This window comes from Podarcis bocagei, assembly GCF_964188305.1.
Source record: "Podarcis bocagei genome assembly, chromosome: 11".
Lineage (NCBI taxonomy): Eukaryota > Metazoa > Chordata > Lepidosauria > Squamata > Lacertidae > Podarcis > Podarcis bocagei.
The window spans coordinates 12,966,315-12,987,868 of NC_138136.1; the positions used below are offsets into that span (position 1 = coordinate 12,966,315).

General features: G+C 44.6%; 1 pseudogene across 1 annotated transcript; it reads left to right on the top strand.

The window, feature by feature from the left end:
* The first annotated feature begins 20,470 nt into the window (after positions 1–20,470).
* Positions 20,471–20,918, top strand: LOC308597817 (large ribosomal subunit protein eL33 pseudogene; annotated as a pseudogene). The gene has a single exon. The product of its transcript is annotated as a large ribosomal subunit protein eL33 pseudogene (transcript).
* Positions 20,919–21,554: the final 636 nt, after the last annotated feature.

Here is a 21,554-nt window from a genome sequence, read left to right on the forward strand (position 1 = left end):
AACATAGACTTTCTCATGCATGTCCGCCATAGATATTTCAAATTCCTCACATTTGCTGAAGCACTCTCTACAGATTATGTCTTTTTCCCTGGCTACAGTCAGAGACAGAAATAAAATAAAATGAGATTCTAACAAGCATGGGTCACCCCTAACCAAATTCACTGCTAGTAAATATACTAACATGGTTCATATGCAAGACATGTGATTACACTTTCGTCCTGTTCCCACTACCATGAACTAATAATCACTTGTAATAATCTCTTGCACTGTCTTAAAACAAGCAGAGAGAGTTGAAATGTCAAGTAATGAAAGCATGCCCTTTTAAGAAAAGAAGAAAAAAGGTGAAAGTCTAATTCCATTAAAAGGCTGATTTGCTATTAAGTTCAGCAAGATCCTAACAAAAACTCCTGTCTCTAATATCAGTGTCAGAAAAGAACACAGAACTGATCCCCCTAATAATTCCAAAAAGCATCACTAAGGATTCTGACTTTTGCCACCGGGCATTTAAAGTACTGCGATACCACTTTCAACAGCCATAGAATCCTGGGAATTATAATTTGTTAAAGGTGCTGAGAAGTTGTAGAGGGGAGTCCTGGACCCCTTGCAGAGCTACGATTCTCCAAGTGGCTTCACAATCAATCCCTCTTCACAAGGAACTCTGGGATTTGTAGCTGTGGAATGGGATCAGGGGTCTCCTAACAACTCCGGCACCCTCAATAGACTAGAGTTTTCAGAATTCTTTGGGGACAGCCACAACTGGCATCATGACGCTTTAAATGTATGGTTGTGCGTGTCGTCACCTGTTAGTGCCACCTGCTGGTTTATATTGAAAGGGATGATGACAACCTCTTTGTTCCATGTTTTCCAGACATCGGTGGATCTCAAACCACCACTGGATAAAAGGTAAATGGTAAAGGTAAAGGACCCCTGGATGGTTAAGTCCAGTCAAAGGTGACTATGGGGTTCCAGCGCTCATCTCTGCTGTCAAGCCGACAGCTTTCCAGGTCATGTGGCCAGCATGACTAAACCACTTCTGGTGCAACGGGACACCGTGATGGAAACCAGAGTGCAGCGTTACCTATTTATCTACTTGCACTGGTGTGCTTTCAAAATGCTAGGTCGGCAGAAGCTGGGACAAAGCAATGTGAGCTCACCCCATCACGGGGATTTGAACTACTGACCTTCCGATCAGCAAGCCCAAGAGGCTCAGTGGTTTAGATCACAGCACCACCTGCACCCCACCATTGGAGAACGAGCAAGAAAAACACAGTGGTAGTACTCTAGTTTCAGTTATAGGTGCCAACTCCATAGGGCTGAGGTGTCTTCAGCCCCTTCCCCTGCCAAAGTCTGTTAGGATGGGGTTGAGCTACATCAATCCTGAGGAGCCAGACCTCATGGCAGCGGACCTTGCCATATTTTGTGGCAGGCGGCATGGCAATCATGACATCATTGTTGTTGTTGTTGTTTAGTCGTGTCCGAATCTTCGTGACCCCATGGACCAGAGCACGCCAGGCACTTCTGTCTTCCACTGCCTCCCGCAGTTTGGTCAAACTCATGCTGGTAGCTTCGAAGACACTATCCAACCATCTCGTCCTCTGTCGTCCCCTTCTCCTTGTGCCCTCCATCTTTCCCAACATCAGGGTCTTTTCCAGGGAGTCTTCTCTTCTCATGAGGTGGCCAAAGTATTGGAGCCTCAGCTTCAGGATCTGTCCTTCCAGTGAGCACTCAGGGCTGATTTCCTTAAGAATGGATAGGTTTGATCTTCTTGCAGTCCATGGGACTCTCAAGAGTCTCCTCCAGCACCATAATTCAAAAGCATCAATTCTTCGGCGATCAGCTTTCTTTATGGTCCAGCTTTCACTTCCATACATCACTACTGGGAAAACCGTAGCTTTTACTATACAGACCTTTGTTGGCAAGGTGACATCATACTGTGTGTCAATGTGTGAGGCATCGCACGTGTGCAACGGGTTCCCCCGCAATGTTGGGCAGAACTTGGTGCCTCTGTTCGGAGTCAGCCACTGAAGCAGAAGATGGGAATCTTAAGGCTGATGAGACTAGCCATTTCCTCCAAAATCATTTGTTCATTGCAGGGGAGGCAAACTTAAAATGCAAATTGATCAACGTGGACTAGCAAAGCACTACTGACCCTTTTATTAGGAATTTCCTCCTTGCCCCTTTCTTTTAAGACAGCTTCTGGTCTTAATTACTTTCTTTCTATCAGCTTGTGTTGCCTCGGCATTCTTGAACAGGGTCTTAATTGTAATTACTTAGGTTTCCTCATCGCTTTAATTACTGGTTTCCTCGTCGCAGCCAGAGCAAGTACCCGTTAATTCTTCCCCTCCTCCTCCTCGGATTGCAATTGTGAACCATGCAACCATTGCAATTGTGAACCATTCAACCATTTCAAGCTTTGCACCAGCCCAACCAGTGGCTCAGTTGGTAGAGCAAACACATGTGAGTTCGAGCCCCATGTTGAACAAAAGATTCCTGAATTGCAGGGTGTTGGACAAGATGACCCTTGTGATCCCTTCTAAACCTACTATTTTATGATTCATCTATACAGTGGTACCTTGGTTCTTGAACTTAATCCATTCCAGGAGTCCGTTTGACTCCTGAAACTGTTTGAAAACCAAGGTGTGGCTTCTGATTGGCTGTAGGAGCTTCCTGCACTCAAGCGGAAGCCGCATTGGACATTCCGCTTCCGAAAAACTTTTGCAAACTGGAACACCTGCTTCCGGGTTTGTGGCGTTCGGAGGCTGATTTGTTCTGGAGCCAAGCTGTTCAAGTACAAAGACACTACTGTCCACACTTAGCTGGGTGTAAGCCCAAGGCTGTGTACATTGACAGCATAATCCCTACTCCCAAAGAATCATGGGAGCTGTAGTTTATCCCTCACATAGTTATAATTTCCAGCACCCTTAACAAACGACAATTCCCAGGTTTCTTTGAGGAGGAGAGGTGTGTGATTTAAATAAATGATGTGCTCACAGTCCCAGTTGTTAAGTTGTGGGCGAACATACAGTGGTGCCTCGCAAGACGAAAAGAATCCGTTCTGTGATTCTCTTCGTCTAGCGGTTTTTTCGTCTTGCGAAGCAAGCCCATTGAAGGATTAGCGGATTAGCGCTATTAGTGCTATTAGTGCTATTAGCGGCTTTTAGCGGCTTATCTGCTGATCGGATCAGCTGATAAGCGGCTTAGCGGCTTAGAAAGGGGGGGGGGAGGAAAAAAACCAGCAGGAACTTGCAAGACATTGTTGTCTTGCGAAGCAAGCCCATAGGAAATTCGTTTTGCGAAGCACCTTCAAAATGGAAAACTCTTTCGTCTAGCGAGTTTTCCGTCTTGCGAGGCATTCGTCTTGCGGGGCACCACTGTATCAGACGACACAGCGATTCTTCAAACAGCTCTTGTTTATTCACAGGCCAGAACTGAACTGAACTGAAGGGCTCAGTCAGCCTGCTTATATAGAGCTCCAGTACCTTGTTACTGTAACAACTTTCTAGAACTATCCAATCGCTGAACGTCACTTTCGATCCTTCATTTGCATACAAACTATCCAATCACTGAACGTCACTTTCGATCCTTCATTTGCATAACTATCTACAGTATCCCCCTGCTAGCCCAGGGTGAGAACTTCAGTACATAACACCAGTGAACTCACTTTGGGCTTACTTTTGACTAGAGATGCATAGATTTGCACTTTAAATTCTGCTTCCATCTGATTGCAGCAAACAACTTCCCAGGAGCACACAGAGTCAGCCTTAATACACACCCAACTTTATCCATGGGCCCTTTCTGCCAAATCAGGGTGCTTTGTGTGAAATCTCCTGATAACAACAACAAAAAATCCAGCTGCTCAGAGGAATGGCCAGAAACCACTGAGAAACCCAGTGTGAGGTGTATGAGGTGGCTGTAGAATAATAATATGTTTAAAAAAGATAAGTATTTCCATCCAGGACATTTTCCTCACTCAGACTTCATGGCTCTTGCCAAATGCTGGTGTTGTACTGTTACCCAGGTCTTTAAATAGCTAGCTGGAGATCAAAGGGTGTGAAAAGATTTGACGGGGAAAATGTGTTTATAATTAATGATGGAGATATTGGAGGAAGCCCAACAATGAAAGCAATTCTTGTTTTCTAACCTAGGGAACAAGCCTTATATAAACACTCACGGAGAAAGGAGATTACCATAGTAATGAAGCAGAGCAACGAAGTGAAACAAGATACACATACTGTACTTGAAAAGGTCTCAGACTTGTAGCTATTCCCAGCCATGAGATGAGCCAGCCTGCACACTTAGATTTTGGATGTGACACTGATGCATATCTGCAAAAGTACGGTGGGTGTAGAGAGACCAAACAGGAAAAGAGCACGATTCGGTTGTTACAGTGTGAATATAGTCCTTCCTTTCCTGAGTGCTTTGCTCTTTTCCCATCATTATTCCCGAAGGAGATCTTGCCTGTGAAACCAGCAAGTGAAGGAAGCATACACACCCGAGTTAGCTTCTTAGACGCCCGTGTTAGAAGTCCTGGTGTGCGCATCTCGTACTTTTAAAAGCATAGAAATCGCATCTTGCCTTCATCTCTTCAACTTAATGCTCTTCTCGGATATTGAGCAGGCCTCTGGGAGGTTGGGGAGGGAGAAGGAACAGGGGGCACATCTGCCCACACGGCTTCCTCTCAGGTGCCTTCAAAGAAACAACATTGCTCACCTCATGTTCTCTGAGTGGTGGGGAACTCTAGGCAAGCAACACTTACCCAAGTTTGGCTTCCTGTGGAAGGAGGTCCATTAATGCATCTTGTAATATTTGAGTTCATTTAATGTTTTACATGTGGTTTCACTTGCATCGTGCTGATCTACGACCATAATAAATGTCCGACGGGATATTTGACTGCAAATATACAGGCAGAGCATAGGAAGAGGCGTGGCTTCAACATTCCAGCAGACGGCTTTAGGGCTGCCATATTTCAAGAAGTAAAAATCCAGACACAGTTGCTGAGCTTTTTTTGAGCGATCTTCCAAAGTTGTTGTGCTTTTTGGGGGGCGACCGGCAAGTGGGCCAAAGATTAAGCAACCTCTCCACAGCACGTCTGCTTCTGGCCTAGAATAGAGAAATACCCAGACATTTACTATTAAATTAAAAAAAATTGCCCAGGTATGCAAAGATGGCAGCGAGAATGGTACTAGCCCAGAGATGGAAGGATGGAGAAGTACTAACAAAAGAAGAATGGAAGGCAGCAGGGGATTAAAAGGAAGCTGGAGAGGAGTAGGCGGTGGCAGGTGTGGAGGACTTGGCAGCAAGCAGTGGCAGCAGGTAGAGGTGGCGGCAATAGTGGCAGGCAGGTGCAGAGCATTAAGAGCATTGGCTGGCGAATATCTTATAAGAAGCATGAGTTCCAAAACCTTCCCTCTTCACCTAGCATAGAAAAAGACCAAAAATTTGGGAAGTTAAAAAAATGTTTACTTACAAGCTCTCCAAATTCATGTGCTTTTCCATGCAGCATCCAGAAAAAGTTGCACAGGCAGTAAAGCTTCGTTTAGTTCCAAAGTGGTGAAAGTTCCTAAATTATTGGTGTATAAACTCAGGAGTGGCTTGCGAGTGTCATGTGGTCTGAAGGGGGATAACCTGCTCAGATCTCCTCACACGTTGAGCTTCACAGGGTGGGAGGAGCCAAAGGTTTGATTGCCTAGTCCTCCTCAAGGAGAGCTAAGGCAGGACAGCTTGCTCTACGGTCTTAACCCCTTCATACTTTAATTAGACTTAAGCATGTTGGTTATATGAGGCTGATTATCCCACGCATTTATCATGCAATGCATATTATCTAACACTGAGCTATGGTCTATCACAATGAATACATTCTATTGAAGTCAGTGGTATTTGCCATTAATGTGTCATTTCAGACACGGTTGATCTTTTGAAACTAAAGAACTGTAGGGGCTTACTCATTCAGTTACACCTTTTGGATTCATCTGAATTTATTCTAGCCATGCTATGAGCAAAATAGGGCTGGCTGTTTCTCTTCAGTGACACAGTTTCTGTTGCCAGAATGTGTAGCTCCAGCCAGTGTCAACCTTGTAAGTTGGCAGAAGAAGGAGCAAACCTTTTCTTCCATTTATTTATATTGACGCTGGAAATGTTTCTTTTGACTTCCCTCAGCTGCAACAGTCATTTGTCTGCTGCAGCATATTTCTGCTCAGTAGATATATTTATGGCAAGGTCTTTAAATAGATGGTGTACCGGGGCTGAAAACTTAACAAAACAAAAGAATGTGCCAAAGATATCAATGCCCATATTTCATGCTCCATTACTAAACCATGAATTCTAAAAAAAAAAAAAATGTCATTGCAAGCAGACAAACTGCAAATAAGCTGTGAGCGAGAGAAGAGGGCATTATGCTTTGTGGCTGGGCTGCAAATCTTTTGCAGATTGAGATACCTTGAACTGAACACAGTGTGCAAATATAAACATGTTAGGGGCTGCACCCCTGCTCACCTGGGTTACTAGCCCCACTGTCATTCACCCCAGTTTAACCCCAAAGAACTTCCCCTTCCCAACCCATGCCATCTCTAATATCACTTTTCACCTTCCTAACCCCATTTCCAAAGTCGCTTCCCACAAAAACTGGTGCGATATTGTTTTGTGACATTCTATTGGCATAGCCTGTTGTCTTTGTCCATGGAGTTTTCTTGGTAGGGATACTGGAGTGGCTTGCCTGTTCCTCCTCCAGATGTACCTCCTGGTAAATAGAAGGGGAAGAAATGGAGGCAGTGAGAGATTTTACTTTCTTGGGCTCCATGATCACTGCAGATGGTGACAGCAGCCACAAAATTAAAAGATGTCTGCTTCTTGGGAGAAAAGCAATGACAAACCTAGACAGCATCTTAAAAAGTAGAGACATCACTTTGCCAACAAAGGTCCGTATAGTAAAAGCTATGGTTTTCCCAGTAGTGATGTATGGAAGTGAGAGCTGGACCATAAAGAAGGCTGATCGCCGAAGAATTGATGCTTTTGAATTATGGTGCTGGAGGAGACTCTGAAGAGTCCCATGGACTGCAAGAAGATCAAACCTATCCATTCTGAAGGAAATCAGCCCCGAGTGCTCACTGGAAGGACAGATCCTGAAGCTGAGGCTCCAATACTTTGGCCACCTCATGAGAAGAGAAGACTCCCTGGAAAAGACCCTGATGTTGGGAAAGATGGAGGGCACAAGGAGAAGGGGACGACAGAGGACAAGATGGTTGGACAGTGTTCTCGAAGCTACCAGCATGAGTTTGACCAAACTGCGGGAGGCAGTGGAAGATAGAAGTGCCTGGCGTGCTCTGGTCCATGGGGTCACGAAGAGTCGGACACGACTAAACGACTAAACAACAACAATTGGCATAGCTGCCTCTACCAGGGGTGCCAACTACAGGGGGCAAAAAGGAATTCAGCATCCTTGGTGGGCCGGGGGTTGAGCGCTGCCAATATTGAGGGGGATGACATTCCCCACTGGGGTGAAGATCACCCTCCGCCCATCTCGCACCCACATTGCGGCATTATGTGACAAGTCATGCGGCCAGACCCCTTTAATGGGGAGCAAGTTGGTGCCCCTGGTCTCTACACTTCATCCTAACCATATCGGTGTTGGTACAAGACAGGCTGTGACCAGTTTACAACCAGTCAACCCCCTTGATTGCTCATGTTTTTTGGCCATTTTTTAACATGTCTCATCTCTAAAGCCGATAGGCTCTTAGATATGTCACACGGGTTCCTAAATGTCCATATGGAGTGCAGGCCTCTACGGACATTGTTCTGATTTTGAGAAAATCTATCCCTTAGAATTATTTGAACCTTCTCTATATCAATACGATGCATTTTGTCTATTTGGTTAGCATTTTTCAAAAGCCATATTCAGTTAACCATAAACGCCCATGGCTATAAATGCACTTTGCAGATTAATCCACAGGGAGGGCTTGGAAGCTTCTAAATTAACCCACAGACCTGGATAGCAAGTCTCTGGGTTAAGCATAAGTGGAAGAATGATAGCTGCTGCATTGAGGTTAATGAGATGCATCTAGGTTACCAAATCACTCTTGCCAGCTTATTGTATAAATCTGTCAACTGAACTAGTTAGTCATGTTGCCTAGCAGCATTTTCCAGTGAGCCAGGAGCGAGGTATGCATCCCTCATTCCTTTCTCCAGGTTCAAATGTGCCTAACCAGTAAGTGCCAGCTGGGCAAACAACTGCTAAAATGTGCAATTTATAAGCTGGTTCACACCTTCCGGTTATTTTAGGAATTAAAATGAAATTGCCCTAGGCAGTGCAAAACAAAGTGGGCCGGTGGCCAAGGCAGAGGGGAGTTAGGAAGTCTGAGTTTGGGTTTTCTCTTTGCCCTAGGCTGCCCTAAGCTGCCGAGACCATATAACACCCGTCTTGAAAGACCTACATTGGCTCCCAGTATGTTTCCGAGCACAATTCAAAGTGTCGGTGCTGACCTTTAAAGCAGGGGTCAGCAAACCTTTTCAGCAGGGGGCCGTCCACTGTCCCTCAGACTTTGTGGGGGGCCGAACTATATTTTTTGGGGGGAAATGAATGAATTCCTATGCCCCACAAATAACCCAGAGATGCATTTTAAATAAAAGCACACATTCTATCTCTACACATTCTAACACGCTGATTCCTAGACCATCTGCGGGCTGAATTTAGAAGGTGATTGGGCCAGATTCAGCCCCCGGGCCTTAGTTTGCCTACCCCTGCTTTAAAGCCCTAAACAGCCTCGGCTCAGTATACCTGAAGGAGCGTCTCCACCCCCATCATTCAGCCTGGACACTGAGGTCCAACTCCCAAGGCTTTCTGCTGGTTCCCTCACTGTGAGAAGTGAGGTTGCAGGGAACCAGGCAGAGGGCCTTCTTGGTAGTGGCGCCCACCCTGTGGAACACCCTCCCATCAGATGTCAAGGAAATAAGAAACTATCTGACGTTTAGAAGACATCTGAAGGCAGCCCTGTTTAGGGAAGTTTTTAATGACTGAGGTTTTAATGTATTTTTAATCTTTTGTTGGAAGCCACCCAGAGTGGCTGGGGAAATCCAGCCAGATGGGCAGGGTATAAATAAATTATTATTATTATTATTATTATTATTATTATTATTATTATTATTATTATTATTAAGATTATGGCTATATACATATAAAGTAAAGAGCGTATTTGGCAGGTATGTATTGTACGGAAGAAACTAGCAGAAAATGGCGGCTTTTGAATTCAAAGTGCTATATTAAGTGTTACTAGCGGTAACACGGGCAGCAGGTCAGGTGAATCAACAGGCAATTTCACAGTGAGCTGAACTAGACTCGTCGTGCAAAGCTGCCGTTCCAAACTTGTGAAAACTTGTGCATTCAAAGTAAGGCTTTGTGCTGCCGCTAGCATCCCATAGATTTGCTCTGACAGCAATTGGCACATATAATGAGGTGTTTGCATTCATTTTGAAACAAATAAAAAATGGAACCGAACGGGGCCCCTGTGGCTGCATTTTCATTTGTTCTTCAATGAATTCATTGAGTATCAAATAGGTGCATAATTTCTAGTCATCTCTTATTTACGGCATATTTATCCCAAGCAGCAACAATAACGGAGCTGCTTTATTCCCCTCAAATGCTCCAAACATTGCATAATTTTGGGACATAGAACTAGAGAATCATATAGTTTGACCCAAGGGTTATCTAGACCAGTGCCAGATTTACGTATAGCTAAACAAGCTATGGCTCAGGGCCCCACTCTCTTGGGGTCCCCCAAAAAATTTAAAGGAAAAAAACACACACCTGGATGTACATTTCCAAAATATAAGATAAAAAACAAATAAAACAAAACCTACATACAGCAACAGTGTTTTGTGTTGTGTAGGCTCCTATTTGTTATGTGCAAATGGCTTGAGATACCTCTTAGGTCCATAAATTACCATATAGCATATATTCAACACAAAAAACAGCGACAATTTGTTGTTGACAAAGGACAGCTGGACATAGAAAGGGCCCCATTACCTTCAGTAGCTTAGGGCCTCATCAGACCTAAATCCGGCCCTGATCTAGACCAACCCCTTGCAATGCAGGAATCTCACCTAAAGAATCCATGACAGATGGCCATCCAGCGTCTTTTCGTGTGAGAGAGCCAAGGGAGAGAATTTGTTGTTGTTTAGTTGTGTCCGACTCTTCGTGACCCCATGGACCAGAGCACGTCAAATACTCCTGTCTTCCACTGCCTCCCGCAGTTTGGTCAAACTCATGCTGGTAGCTTCGAGAACACTGTCCAACCATCTCGTCCTCTGTCGTCCCCTTCTCCTTGTGCCCTCCATCTTTCCCAACATCAGGGTCTTTTCCAGGGAGTCTTCTCTTCTCATGAGGTGGCCAAAGTATTGGAGCCTCAGCTTCAGGATCTGTCCTTCCAGTGAGCACTCAGGGCTGATTTCCTTAAGAATGGATAGGTTTGATCTTCTTGCAGTCCATGGGCCAAAGTATTGGAGCCTCAGGTTCAGGATCTGTCCTTCCAGTGAGCACTCAGGGCTAATTTCCTTCAGAATGGATAGGTTTGATCTTCTTGCAGTCCATGGGACTCTCAAGAGTCTCCTCCAGCATCATAATTCAAAAGCATCAATTCTTCGGCGATCAGCCTTCTTTATGGTCCAGCTCTCACTTCCATACATCAGTAAAGGGAGAGAATAGAGACTACTTTTTAGGTGCCAAAATACCAAAGGAGCAGAAAAGACTATTTCTGTATGCGACCACGGCTGCGCGGATGTTACTGGACCGGAGATGGAAAGATGATAAAGTCCCGACCAGAGAAGAATTGCAGATGAAGCTGATGGATTATGCTGAAATGGCTAAAATGACCGGAAGAATCAGAAATCAGGAAGACCAAAATTTTAATAAGGAATAGGGGAAAATTATAATTTATCTTAAAAACCATCGTAAACAGCTAAAACAATTAGTAGGATTAGAATAACACTTGTAGTTTAATGGTGAATTTTGGACATAATGGAGATGTAAAATATATGGATTATCATAAAAGATGCAGGAGGAAATGATTAGCAAAAGCGAGGAGGGAAGTCCAGGCGATTCTTTGAAATCTTGTTTTTATGTTGTATACGATTGTAGAACTTTAAACTGAAAAACCAAATAAATAAATTAAGAGAGAGAGAGAATAGAGACTACTTTGTGCTGCTTTAAATTTTATATCATGTTATTTTCTGTGTTTTTTAAAGCTGTTTTATTGAGTTTTGCACATAAGAATAAAAAATAAATATATGTGGCATTCTGGGAAAATTCAATGGTGGTCAGGAAATTTAGCTCTGCTGCCACCATAGGAAGAGAAAAGGGGAAAGGTAATTGTACAGTACCAAAAGATAGATAGATAGATAGATAGATAGATAGATAGATAGATAGATGATAGATCGATAGATGATAAAAAATTAGCAAAAATTTAATAAATAATAGTAAAACAAAATACCAAAATAAAATGTAACTAACCCAACAAATCTCTGGAGCACAATAGGATATAGAAGACTGTTCTCCCCACACACTCTCATGAAGTACACACCCTGTGTGAGTTGTTCTCATGGGAGTAAAAAGGTAAAGGGTAAAGGACCCCTGGACGGTTAAGTCCAATCAAAGATGACTATGGGGTTGCGGTGCTCATCTCGCTTTCAGACTGAGAGAGCTGGCATTTGTCCACAGACAGCTTTCCGGCCAGCATGTGGCCAGCATGACTAAACCGCTTCTGGCACAATGGGACACCGTGACAGAACCCAAAGAACACAGAAACGCCGTTTACCTTCCCGCCGCAGTGGTACATATTTATCTACTTGCACTGGCATTCTTTCGAACTGCTAGGTTGGCAGAAGCTGGGACAGAGCAATGGGAGCTAACCCGGTCACGGGGGTTCGAACCACCAACCTTCTTATTGGGAAGCCCAAAAGTCTCGGTGGTTTAGACCACAGCGCCGCCCACTTCCTGAATAAAGAAGCACACAACCACTGATAGGTCCACCTGCCATTGTGAGGCTCAAAGCAATGAAGGTGATGGCTCCTCAGCTGTTGCCATTGGCTGTGAGTTTCTTGTGATGTCACAAAAGCACTTGGCAACTGAGTGGATATAAAGGCAGGCCAAGAGGGAAAACCTTCTTTGTTTCCAGCAGGACACACCTGGCAATGGATGTGACATTCAGCCCTGCCCAGGTTTCTTCCACTTGGAGGAGGCAAACTGGTGAATGAAAGGAGGCAATCCTCTGGCAGTGGGATGCTAGGGAGTGTGCTTTTGAACTGTTAGGTTGGCAGGAGCTGGGACAGAGCAACGGGAGCTCACCCCGTCATGGGGATTCGAACTGCCAACCTTCGGCAAGCCCAAGAGGCTCAGTGGTTTAGAACAGGACACCTCCTGCATCCTTAACTTTTCTCATGGGAGTGCTGAAATGCAGATCAGGTAAAAGTTTTGGGTTGGACTGCATGAGCTTCAGTTCCCTCATAGTTCTATACAGTGGTACCTCGGGTTAAGTACTTAATTCGTTCCGGACGTCTGTTCTTAACCTGAAACTATTCTTAACCTGAAGCACCACTTTAGCTAATGGGGCCTCCTGCTGCTGCCACACCACCAGAGCACGATTTCTGTTCTCATCCTGAAGCAAAGTTCTTAACCTGAAGCACTATTTCTGGGTTAGCGGAGTCTGTAACCTGAAGCGTATGTAACTTGAAGCGTATGTAACCCGAGGTACCACTGTATTTGCATGCCTTAACTAAGAAACGTAAATGAGTAATAGCTCACTTGCTCACTTGCTCAAGGTAACGCGGTGAGTCATGGACCTTTTCAGTGTCAACAATGCCCCAAAATGGCCCCGGTCCCTGAGAGATCCTGGGAGAAGACAGAGCTGCCTCCTTGGTCTGAGGGAAAGCGATGAATCAGGCTGAACTCAGCCTTGCACCCCCCCCTTTACATAATGTTATTCATAACGTTAAGGGGGGAAATAGGGCACCAAACTCCTCCTCTGGCCTGATGACTAACAAATAAGGCCAGGGAGGGCATGTAAGTCGGTGCGAAGTATCGGCTACATGCCCAGCCAGTCGCATGTGTGCCCCAGATGGATTTATAGAGGAGCCAGGAAAAGAACAGAAAAACAAGTTAGAGAATCTACATGAAAAGGGGAGGGGGGACAGCAAGGGAGACAAAAGGCCCTTCACAATGCAGATTACTGGAAAAAAGCAAAAACAAAGCCTTTCTCTCTCCCTTTGATAAGGCATTGGCTAATCTGTACATAAATAGAAATAACAGCCCTATGAAATGACAATGATTTGGTTGGAAAACATTCATTACAGGCATCCTGCAATTATCATTACAGCTTGGCGGCAGCTAAATCCTAAAATGCTCAGGTCTTTGCCATGTGAAAAGCAAAGCGTTCTTTTGGAGGGGAGAGGAAACCAACCAAGAACACTATATTTAAAATCTGTGCTTGGCGACATGAATGGCTCTGTGTGCACATGTGTGCGTGCGTAAGGGCTGTATTATTGTACACGTGAGTAGCTCGAAACATGTCCTGCTCTTTCTCCCCCACCCACCCACCCACTTTGTTTGGATTATCCAGCCTGGCTGGGCAGCCATCCAAAAGATTCACATTAAATTCTAGCTATATTCAGCACAAAAAGTCATCTAGCATCAGAGGATCAAAGTTACATCAACCAACAAGCACTAAGGAATTGATAAGCTGCTAAAATTAGGTCATCTCCTAGCAGCTGCTTTTGATAGATGAAGTGGAATTTAGCCTCAGGTTTTCTATTTAAAGATCTGTTACAGCATCTTTTCCTGCAGCTACAAGGAGAAACACAGCAACGTATAATGCTTCTGATTAGAGGTTTAATCATTACTTGTTTGCTGTTCTGATTGTTTCAGCCCTGCCACAGATTCCTAGCACGTCACATTTGCAGCTATTTTAGCTACTTTGAACTCACACTGACATGTTCAGAAGGATTTTTAAATTACTGAGATCTAAGTCCATCAAAAACTGTTTTTTTCTACCCCTTCTTTGTTGGAGAGACGCTTTCGCAGAGTTTGTGTTTCCAAGAAAAGGCGTCTTATGTCCAACGGTGACCTTAACAGTTGCCATAGCTTAAATTTTCCTTAATAGTGTTTCCCTTTTAAGAAAATAATAATCTAATGCTCCATCACAGAAAATGTCTGAATGTTTTTTCTTGCAGACCTACTGGGTGAAATACGTAGCTCTTGCTCTGTCATCTCCACAGAAAGAGTAAGCTATTCAAGTGCTTTTGTAAAAGCAGATTATTAACTTTGAGATAACAGTGTTTGACCACAGTGGATTCGGTGTTCAGATTGCTGCCTCAGGGGCATGGGGCAGAAGGGATGCCAAGGCTGTAATCCAAGACACAATCACCAGGGAGTAAGTGCTGTCAAACCCATTGAGGCTTACTTCCAAGGACTGCACTGGGAGTTTTCAGTAAAGTGGGGAAATATTTGCCTGTTGTTGTTGTTGTTGTTTAGTCGTTTCGTTGTGTCCGACTCTTCGTGACCCCATGGACCAGAGCACGCCAGGCACTCTTGTCTTCCACTGCCTCCCACAGTTTGGTTAAACTCATGCTGGTAGCTTCGAGAACACTGTCCAACCATCTCGTACTCTGCCGTCCCCTTCTCCTTGTGCCCTCAATCTTTCCCAACATCAGGGTCTTTCCCAGGGAGTCTTCTCTTCTCATGAGGTGGCCAAAGTATTGGAGCCTCAGCTTCAGGATCTGTCCTTCCAGTGAGCACTCAGGGCTGATTTCCTTCAGAATGGATCGGTTTGATCTTCTTGCAGTCCATGAGACTCTCAAGAGTCTTCTCCAGCACCATAATTCAAAAGCATCAATTCTTCAGCGATCAGCCTTCTTTATGGTCCAGCTTTCACTTCCATACATCACTACTGGGAAAACCATAGCTTTTACTATACGGACCTTTTTTGGCAAGGTGATGTCTCTACTTTTTAAGATGCTGTCTAGGTTTGTCAAAATATTTGCCTACTTGGCCACAAATCCTATTGATTCCAGTGGAACTCAGTTTGGTGAACCTGATGCTTAGGATTCCATCTGAGGCAACAAAGGCATCGCTACTTTTTATACTCCTCTAGCAATGTAGGTGGCGCTGTAGTCTAAACCACTGAGCCTTTTGGGCTTGCCGATTGGAAGGTCGGCGGTTCGAATTCCCACGATGGTGTGAGCTCCCATTGCTCTGTCCCAGCTCCTGCCAACCTAGCAGTTTGAAAGCACGCCAGAACGAGTAGATAAATAGGTACCGCTGTGGCAGGAAGGTAAATGGCATCTCCGTGCACTCTGGTTTGTGTCACAGTGTCCCGTTGTGCCAGAAGCAGTTTAGTCACGCTGGCCACATGACCTGATAAGCTGTCTGTGGACAAATGCCAGCTCCCTCGGCCTGAAAGTGAGATGAGCGCCGCAACCCCATAGTCACCTTTGACTGGACTTAACCATCTTGGGGTTCTTTACCTTTACCTTTTATCTTACACTCCTCTCAGTTTGTTGTGTTGCGTTGCTGTTCAGTAAGCACAAATCTGAGGTGCACACGTCCACATTGGCAGAGAAGTGGGAATGAATGCATCACCAAACAAGCAAATGAGGACAAAAGAAGGTATCGTTTTTGCATAAATTTTGCATATGGCATGAATTTTGCATAAACTTTGCATATGAACAGATGCAAATGCAGAAGTAATTACTCTAAATTAAATCAAAGCACCATGCACCTAAACCATCAAGGGGGAGACTGTAACTAGGTGGTCTGTGTACCTGCTGATTCTGCTGCCCGGGTGCTGTTTTGGAGGCAATTTCAAGACCTTCCCTGCTCTCTCTTTCTTTCGTATTTTCAAATCAGACTATTCAAATCTAGTCCAACAAATCTAGTCCTGCAATGCAGGAATCTCAGCTAAAGCATCCATGACAGATGGCCATCTAACCTCTGCTTTAAAATCTCCAAGGAAGGAGAGTCAATAACCTAATACAGTGGTACCCCGCAAGACGAATGCCTCGCAAGACGGAAAACCCGCAAGACGAAAGGGTTTTCTGTTTTGGAGGCGCTTCGCAAGACGAATTTCCCTATGGGCTTGCTTCGCAAGACGAAAGCCCATAGGGAAATCTCCGGGGACCTGTTTTAAATTGCTGGCGGTCGGGAGCAAAGACTTTCGCCCACAGCCGGCCTTCAGAAGAGATCCTGGACCTCTTCTGAAGGCCGGCGGGGGGCAAAAGTCTTTGCTCCCCCCCGCCTGCCTTCCCGGGACAGCGGAGACTTCTCCGCTGCCCCGGGCGATCTTAAAATGCTGGCGGGCGGGAGCGAAGCGTTCGCTGCCGACCCCCAGCATTTTAAAATCTCCCCGGGACAGCAGAGAAGCAGCCCCCTGCGACCCTCTCCCGGCTGGAGAGGTGACGTGCGCCTATGGCAGGAGCCTCCATAGGCGCGGGTCACCTCTCCAGCTGGGAGAGCGCGCGGGGGGCTAAATCATTGTATTTATCCAAAGAAAGTCTGCATCTATAAGCTGTCCGTTCATATGTTGCCAACATTGTCATGCTGTCAAGGCATTGATTAAGGTGAATCGTATCTCTTTTCTTCCAGTTCATCATTATAAGTCTCTTGTCCACCATTAGGGCTTCATGGGTCAACATGAGACTCCTGGTCACCTCAGGAGGGAGGGAAGAGCACTGTTGGAGGTACGTTTTGTGAAGTGAGATGCAGCGGCTGTTCCATGCTGATTGCTATATTTAACATTATACAATGTATGTATTTGTTCATTCAAAGTAGGGGTGGGGAAGCTCTGGTCTTCTTTGTCTGGCCACTGGAGCTTCACAGCCTCTCTCCTCAGGACACCCCTCTGACCAGTCCTGCTTCAGACCTTCTGGGAGTGTATTTGCCTGGCTGAAATGTGTCCTTAAAACTCTGATCATGCCTCCTCCTTGCCTTGATGAAGGCTAGATGGGGGCTGTGGACTGTGAGAAACTAGCTGGCTTCTCAGCATAGCTTCCAGTATACCTGAAGGAGCATCTCCACCCCCATCGTTTAGCCTGGACACTGAGGTCCAGCTCTGAGAGCCTTCTGGCGGTTCCCTCACTGCGGGAAGTGAGGTTACAGGGAACCAGGCAGAGGGCCTTCTCGGTGGTGGCGCCCTCCCTGTGGAACGCCCTCCCACTAGATGTCAAGGAAATAAACTGACTTTTAGAAGACATCTGAAGGCAGCCCTGTTTAGGGAAGTTTTTAATGTTTAATGTTTTATTGTGTTTTTAATATTCTGTTGGGAGCCACCCAGAGTGGTGGGGTATAAATATTATTATTATTATTATTCCTACTTCTCCTCTCTCACTCTGCCGCAGCCTTATGGAATATCGGTGGCTGATGGAAGGAGGAGCCTGATGGGAAAAAATGGTCAACAAAGTCAATGGGGTGGTCCAAAGAAAGCACATCTTCAGATAGATAACTGGAGAGTCTCACCCACCATTTCAGATGGGATGAGGATCAGCAGAGGAGCTCAATTTCTGGTGTCACTGACTTTTGTGACCTTCAGATGAGTTGAATCAGCTCACTGATGCTGCAAATCCTAAATGTAATTTTTGTGTTTCCATATGGTGCAGAAACACACATGTAGATTGGTTTGTTTGTTTGTTTGTTTGTTTGTTTGTTTGTTTGTTTGCTTGCTTGCTTGTTTGCTTGCTTGCTTGCTTGCTTGCTTTAGAAATAGATCCTTCTTCTTGCTCCTGTTATTTACCTAATATGGGCTTCTCTTGCCCATTTAAAAAGTGTAACCGTTTTCCTCCAACCAAGGTTGGAAGGCATGGTGATGTGGAATGCCTGAGTGAGGCAGCATGCTAAATCTTCACTTACGAGTTCTGGGTTTCCTTGTTACATAAATCCCACTTTGTTCCTCCCACCATCATCTTTGCAAGGTTAATAGAGACTTGTGTCATGCAAACTTGCATGAGCCAAGAACCATAATTCAGGGATGGTTTAATGTGGGCGTAAACGAGACAGGGAAGCATTAATTAAAAGGGATGAATAGCAAATGTATGATTTAATTGGATCGGTTCTCAGTACACAGTTGGATTAGCCTTTATGCTAAGTTCTCGGCAGTCTTGTTTCTTGATCTCCTGCCTCTTTCATAAAATTACTCATGTCTGTTAACAAGTATCAACATTACATTTGAACAGATTTTGCCATGGAACACTATTTTTAAAGACCCAATCCCAAAGATATGCTGAAGGAGGGCAAATGGCTTTCTAGTTTGCAGGATCAACTTTACCAGAACCTTAAAGTCCACCAACAGGACCCAGATGTGAAATAGGGGCTGCTGGGAGCAACATGGGGCTTCCAGATGACCTATATATTGAGCATTCATTCTTGATTTTTTTTGCAGGGAAGTTAGGAGGTGTTGGATCAAAGCAAGCATTATGCTACACTTCCCAGTGCATTAGGATTGCCATATTTCAAACAGTGAAAATCCGGACACACAAAAAACGTTGTTGAGCTTTTTTAGGGAGAAATGGCAAAATTGGCACAGGCTGCCATACGTATAGATTTTCCAGGACATTTTCACCAATTTACACCCAGACACTGCTGCCGATGACTTTCCCGCCACAGCAGAACCTATTAATCTACTTGCACTGGCATGCTTTCAAACTGCTAGGTCGGCAGGAGCTAGGACAGAACAACAGGCACTCACTCCATCACAGGTATTCGAACCGCTAACCTCCCAATCGGCAAGCCCAAGAGGCTCAGTGGTTTAGACCACAGCGCCACCCGCATCCATGCTCGGTACCAGCCCCACAATGGCATGCTGATCGTTACATTAGGAAAGTGGAAGTAAGAATAGTTTCTTGAAGATGGGGCAAGCAGTGTCCCTGCTCACAAACCAAATGCAGTTTTGTGTGATTACTTGTATATTTACTTGCTCGTGTGTGCATGCATGTGTCCTTCAGAGTACCCGGCAGATATCTGCGGAGCTCCCTAATACATTAAATTCATACTGGGATCCTGAACTGAAACCCGGCTTGTTTTCATGTATTCACTGCTAATAACATCACAAAGAATATACATGTTTATTTCCAGACTTCAAATTCTCACTTGCTGCATTTGCTCAGTTGGTGTCAAACTACACACACACACACACACACACACACACACACACACACAGGAAAGTAAGTTTCCTCTTGGCACATCTTGCATAATTCTGATTCCTTGCTGAGACGACAGACTTAACATTCCAGCAATCAGTGCTGCCCGGATCAATAGCTCCAGAACAGCGGATGCAAAACCGTGGCCTTTCCCTATCAACATCCATGGAAATAAAAGGAGAGAGAAAATATTTCCTATCCCCACTTCCTTGGCCACATAGAGATCCGATTCCATCACTCCCAAATGTATAAGAATCCCCTTTCATATGCAAATAGCCCGTTTGCTTTATAGTTGCAGCCAAACAGTTGTGCGGCATTTGTCATAAAAGAGATATTTTAATCACAGGAGACTGCCTTTCCATTGTATTGAACAGGTGCCTTCTAATAGCGTCTGCATTGTGACACCCAAGTCCTGATAATGTGAGCACCCTGCAGGAGGAAAACGTTGCACAGAAACGGAGGCGTTCGTCTTGCGGTTGGGGTTCGTGGTTTCCTATGATATGTATAGCATCACTGCCAGGACCAAACAGAGGAGAAGCTGGAGTTCATTATAGCAAGCCTGACTGATGTGGTAGCTTTTGGCTCTGGGGGTTTTTTTAGGAGAAGATGGGAACACATGGAGGGCTTTTCTGTGTGGCAGAAATGCAGCTTTGGGTGGTTTCATCGATGACTTGGCGCCATTCCGGTTCTGTTTCGAGGCAGCCTGAACAGTAAACCAGCTTGACCCCAACACATGCTGTTTGGGGACACTGGGGCTAAACATTACGAAACAGACACAGCCTATGCAGTCCGGTGCCACGAAGCAGAGTGGGGTACCCCCGGTCTGCAGGCCAGATGTGGTCCCTGAAATCCCCCCATCCAACATCCCCCTGGAGAATGAAGACAGATTGGTTTAGAAATTCTCGGCATGTTGTATGCTGAAAGAAAATTACTGTATTTTTTGCTCTATAAGACTCACTTTTTCCCTCCTAAAAAGTAAGGGGAAATGTGTGTGCGTCTTATGGAGCGAATGCAGGCTGCGCAGCTATCCCAGAAGCCAGAACAGCAAGAGGGATCGCTGCTTTCGCTGTGCAGTGATCCCTCTTCTTGTTCTGGCTTCTGAGATTCAGAATATTTTTTTTCTTGTTTTCCTCCTCCAAAAACTAGGTATGTCTTATGGTCTGGTGCGTCTTATAGAGTGAAAAATACGGTATATGAAAATGTTGTATCTGTGGTATTTGACTCCTAATAAGTTAGTGCAAATGTATAATACAAGTACAAATACCTGCTGGAAATGTAAAGTAAAAGAAGGTACCTTTTTTATCATATGTGGTGGTCGTGGCTCTTTCTCGCCGCCATCTTGGCTCAGTGCTGCTGAGGCCTGCTGGGAACAGGACTTCAAGACAACACCATGACTGGCACGGTGTGGTCCAAGGCCACTTCTGCTGGCTACAAGCGAGGTATTTGAAACAAGAGAGAGAACAGCTCTTCTGAAAATTGAGGGAGTTTATTCCCGTAATGAGACAGAATTCTATTTGGGCAAGAAATGCACCTATATGTGCAAAGCAAAAAACAACACTGCGACTCCTGGTGGCAAACCCAACAGGACCAGAGTGATCTGGGGAAATGTGACCCGTGCCCATGGAAACAGCAGCATGGTGCAGGCAAAGTTCCACTCCAACCTACCTGCCAAAGCCATTGGACACAGGATCTGAGTGATGCTGTATCCATCTAGAGTCTAAATTTAGAGTGAAAATAAAATTAAGATTGTATTCAAAATAAATAAATAAATAATGTGGTGGTCGTGCAAGGTAATAAAAGCATTCTGGGAAATGATATATAATGAACTGGAAAAAAATGTTTAAAATAACCTTTGTAAAAAAAACACCCAGAAGCCTTTCTGTTAGGAATTGTAGCTACCGACATCCCAAAGGATGCCGCACGGATGCTATTAGTCCAGAGATGGAAAGAAGATAAAGTCCCGACCAGAGAGGAATGGCAAACCAAGCTGCTCGATTATGCCAAAATGGTAAAACTGGCCGGAAAGCTCAGGAACCAAGAAGACCAAAACATCAAGAAAGAATGGGAAACATTTATAATTTATTTAGGAGACCACTGTAAGCAGATGAAAACATTAGCAGGATTCTAATAACACTTGTAATGTAACAACTACTATGGACAATATGGAGAGATATAAAATATGGATGATGAAATAATATGGAGCTGAAAATGTTGACAATAGGACCCAGGGAGGGTATGATGGGAAGTCTGGCGATTCCGAGAAATCTGTAAATATGGATATGTATTTGGTATTGTTGTATCTTTACACTTGTAAAAGCAAATTATTATTATTATTATTATTATTATTATTATTATTATTATTATTATTATTAAAAAGACAGATTGGT